Raw genomic sequence first — 5,387 nt, 5'->3', positions numbered from 1 at the left:
AACCGCCCGGGGTATTTAACTTAAAGTGAAGGTTTCCATCACGAGGAGGAAAAACACCATTTCGCGGGATTACGTCATGTTTATGTTTAACATCGGTGCAGGTGGTAACTGTGCCAAGTTTACATAAATATTTTCCGTAACGTTAAATAATATTTCAATAAGAAGAAAATGTAATTATTCTTCTATTACTAGTAATAATGTTTTTTAATATACAGCTCCGTTATATATATATATATATATTTACAATCTCATACAAAACGCGTGACGGCATTATCTGGTTCGTAACACGTTTCCTCTTACATGTATCGGTTTAAAACCAGAACAAATCGTAGTTTATCGATATTCAGTAAGTTTTATAGCGACAAACCGTTCTGCAAAATGTAGCTTACCCACGGTTTCCAACTGTGCATCGATCGTGCATCGGAAATGCTCTTTCCACTCAAGGTCAAGGATGTGATGCGCGAAACGACCACCGGAGGGAGACACAGTCGGTGGCCACCCACGCAATGTTCGACAGTAAAACCGGAAACAAAGAATAAATGTTAATAAATATAATTTCTACAGTGCGTATTAATTGTCTTGTAGTTATTAACGCGTGGGTTGTCGGAAAATAGTATTTTCTCGTTAACGAATGATAATGTTAGAATTACACTTCCACCGAAATTTTTTTAAATTTAAAAAAAACCAACAAATATATAAAAGCAAGATTTAATTTTTCTGTACTATTATTTTTGATTCAAATTTAAACAATTATAATTGTAGTTAAAGTAATTTTTCAATTATTATATTAATCTTAATTATTTGCGAAGAAAAACATTTAAAAATCACTTTTACAATACTTTATATATCATCAAATCAATTTTGTTATTTAAGAATTTTAAAATTTAGGTTTTTAAACGGGTTATTTTATTAATCGCATCGAGCAATCATTTTAAATTGCTGAGGAATAAACTCAAAAACGGACAGTATCGAATATGATTAGTCGCGATACAACACGCCCTCTTCCGACTGAAATCGCAAACTAATTTATTTAATCCATTTTTCCACATTTTTTTTTTTTTTAATGTACTATAGAAGAAATATTTTTCAATTCAATATATATTAATATTTAATGTAATATTCCAATTTTTTTTATGAAACCCAATATTCACACAATTTTATCTTACAAATTTTAATTATGAAGATAATGTCTTCAAAAATAAAAAAGGGAAGGTTAATGCTCAAAAACTGGGTCAAATTTATGTACTTGATTTATAGTTTCTATACTCAACAATATTCTGTTGGTATTTAGTTCATAAAAATCAAATTATTAATTTCTAGGTTGTTTGTTACTTAAAAAATTTGAATACTTTCAGTACTGTTTTCACTTTGAAATTCAAAACACACTGATAAATTTATCAAATTATTGATATTACAGCGATTGTATATGATTTAGAAATAAAAATAAATTATAACATCCTACATATATATACTCTAGAGTAGTGGTTCTCAAAGTATGGTTCAGAGACCAATGGTAAGAAAGTATGTGACATGTGGTCTTTGGACTGACCCAGTGATTTTTCCAAAATGCAATTTATTTTATGCTGTTTAGCTAATGAAATGAATATTGTTATGCATCTCAACCTTTCATGTTAGGTTACAAGATATTGTATGATAAACTACTGTGTCTATCATTATCTAAGGTAACATTTACTGAAGACAAGTAGATGAGAGCAAAGGCAGTCTATGGTTCATCTGTGACTTAAAGTATCCACAAATCAACAACTTTGAGAATGATCTAGAATACAGATTATATAATAAAAAATTAATTTATAAACAGTGCAATGTACAGTACATTTTCTGCAAAATTATATGTAATTTTAATTAATAACTTTCAATGGTACAGTACATACATATATATTATCAGATTTCTGAATTATTTTTATTCTTATGTAAAAGATTTACAATACTGTTCTGACATTTTTATTTGAAACAATTTTCAACACAAACACAAATTACTAGAGGAAAAAAACAAAATAAAGCAACCAGCATTTAAAATAGAGCAAGAATAAATCTTAAAACATTCTTTCATATATTGACAAATAATGTATACATATATATATATTGTGATCAAAATATTCACCTTTGGTGTCAATAAAGAACTTCTTTTTTAATAAATGCTAATTAAAAGATGCTTATCATCACACATTCAATTGTTTAGAATAAAATATAATAATAAAATGACATATTGTTGTAAAGATCTTTGAATAAAAATATTTAATCTTCTATTACATACATCTGATATGCAAGATATTTTTCAAATCTATTTATTCTAATATTCAGAAAATGAAGTTGAATATAGTTTACAAATATAAAGTGGATTAAGTCCAATAATACGAGAATTTAACATTTCTAATATCGATCAATATATTTGACAGTAATGTAAATTAATGAGACACAAATGATATAATATTCCCATTAATATGAATATATATTTTAAAATTTCATTGTAGTTCGATAAATTAATAATTAATTATATCTTTTTAAATTAATAATAAAATTGTAAAGAAATGAATAAAATTGTAAATTTTTATGGATGTAAAAAAATTTTATTAAACATTATATAATTGCTTTATAATCAGGATAAAAACTAAGTTTGAAGCCATCCCAGACAGCTAGCATTCATATAAATTTTTTTTTTCATAGTTGTTTGCATGTGCCTGCATGCTTTTATATAAGTTTACATGCACCAGCATGAAAGTTTAAAAGTTTAATACATATATATTTTTACAATGAAGAGTGTAATAATGCTGTCCTGTAAAATATTTCAAATTCTGGGTGTATAATTTTGTGCTTTTTTGCTTTTTGTATGTTTTGTATTGAAGTATGAGCACCAATTTTCTATAAAAATAAACTGACTTTTTACATAGACAAATATAATCAGATATGAGCAATTTTGATTGGACAAACTAAATAATTAATGAATAAATAAAAAATGAAACAATGGAATTTTATGATAATGAATAAAACACAAATAATTTTTCAGAATTTCAGGTGTTTAACCTAAAATTCTGAAAAATTATTTGTTTTTTAAATCATATTAAATACTTGGTATTTTAAATATATTTTATGATAATTACATTAAATTCAAGAATTATTGATGATTTACACACAGTTGTTGGCCTAATAATACCATTTTATAAGCAAATTTCTTTAAAATGATTAAGGAGGAAAAAAAATCATTATTATTCAAAACTTCAGTATGATTTCAGAGAATGCCTGATCCTCTTTTGGCAATTGAAGTTGAAATTGAATTCCAACAAATTCTAAATATTCTAATCACCAGCAGTTTAAATAAACCTGGAAAGACTTACGGAAAAACAAGAATTTTTCATTCAATAACATATTAATCTCTCTTAAAGCATTTAATTCATTGATAATCTATAAACTCTCAAAATATTAAAAATCTCAAATGCAACAACATAAAATCTCTCATGTGAAAATTTATATAATTTTTTCCATCTGGCAGTTTCATTTTATTATTCAGATTTCAGAAACTTAACAATATTCAAATTTTTTTTTCTGTTTTCATATAAATTGAAAGCAAACAAGTGAACTGATAATTTTAAACATATTGAAGAATTATATTTTACATGTGAAAAAGTGCTTTTAAATTTTATCATTTGACAATTTAAAAAAAAAAAAAATGACATTTCAAATTCTAACATTTTATAATTATATTTCATTTTTAAATCATTGTTGTCAGAAAGAAAAAAAATAGATACAAATCATCATAAGAAAAAACAAGAATACACGACATAATACAATTATCTCACGAGGGAAAATTTTCTGAAATTGAGATGCCAGTATGTTAATATAAATGCTGAAAGATCAAAAATTCATTACAAACTAAAAAATATTCCAATTACATAAGATTAAAAACTAAGAACTGACTGACTATGAAAGTATTTAATAATGAAAATTTTTATTTAAATTATGTTTTTCAATATAGTCAAATGATTTATAATTTCTTTTGTGAAATTTCCGATTTGGTAGGAAAAATGTTTCAAATTCAGCAGGCACTTCAAATTAATGAAGAAAAATAATCAATAATGACTATGATGCAATATAAATCATAAATTTAAGTAAAATATAGAATGCATCAATTCAATTACTAATGAAAAAAATTCTTTCTTTTGTCTTCCTTGAAGAATGACCAAAGAAGACATGATTGTCATGGTAGCAAAGTATTGCAGTGTCATCACACGGTACAAAATTCACAAAGAAAAAAGACACGAAACTGGCAAAACAGCAATCATAGAATTTTTTTCAATATATATTTTAAATTTTGTCATTGAACATATTGAGAGAAGACAAGCAATAAAATTAATGAATACATGCATTTAAAATATTTCAAAATAGAAAAATCTTAATTAGACTTTAGAGTACATTTATTATTATTAACTCCTCTCGATAAAAAGTAACTCGTTAATGGCACGCTGGTATATTTTAATATATATATATATGATTCGATTCACATATGATCAACATATGGTAACTATTATTTTTCTTTGTTTTTTCTTCACTAAATAACTGAATCAATAGGCACATTTTTGGTTAGAGCATAACAACTAATTACAAATGAAACAATAAAAAATACTGTAGATGCTACGTATGAACTGGAGCAAATTCTTTACACTAGCTGCACTTACAATGAATAAACTAAAGAGTGCAAGCAATAACATCATATCTTTTCCTTGAACAGTTATTCTTTGTAAAATATAAAAATCACAAAAAACATTCAAGGCCACAATCTTGCTCTCATTTTCAAGATGGCTGACCAAATAACATGTATTTTTTTTCTGTATTTTCTTGTCCTCTGGCTTCATTGTTAAGTGAGAGAGCGTTCCACATTCCTACAAAATTTGGTGGTGGAAAAGGGGACGGTGGTGACATGACGGATGAAGACAGATGATGATCAGTCATTCGTGGACTTGACTGTTTTAAAGGCCATGTAGACGTTTTGCTTGCACGTATTTCCTAAATTATACAATGTTTCATAAATTCATTAAATAGATTCTATGAAAATAATTTTTTCACATAACTAAACTATTAACTTATTAGCATATTAAACTTTTTATTTACCCATGATATGTCTGGAGCTTTATTAATTGGGGTTGAAGGTTCTGCATGAGTTATATCTTGTAGGCCATCACTACTACTGTGTCGTCTATAATCAATAAAGGACAATGTTAATATAATAATTTCACTATGATCAATAAATAGCACTTTTCATTTATGAAAAATATAAAAATAAGTAACAAAGTTAAGACTAATGGAAAAATTCAGAGCTATCAAAATAAAAAGCTGATAAATTTTAAATAAATACTAACACATTTCTCACTTAT

This window comes from Centruroides sculpturatus, unplaced genomic scaffold (genome assembly GCF_000671375.1).
Source record: "Centruroides sculpturatus isolate CEXI.00-Female unplaced genomic scaffold, Cexi_2.0 scaffold1489, whole genome shotgun sequence".
In the NCBI taxonomy this organism is placed as follows: Eukaryota; Metazoa; Arthropoda; class Arachnida; order Scorpiones; family Buthidae; genus Centruroides; species Centruroides sculpturatus.
The sequence above is the reverse complement of the archived record's forward strand: the minus strand, read 5'-3'. Positions refer to the sequence as shown.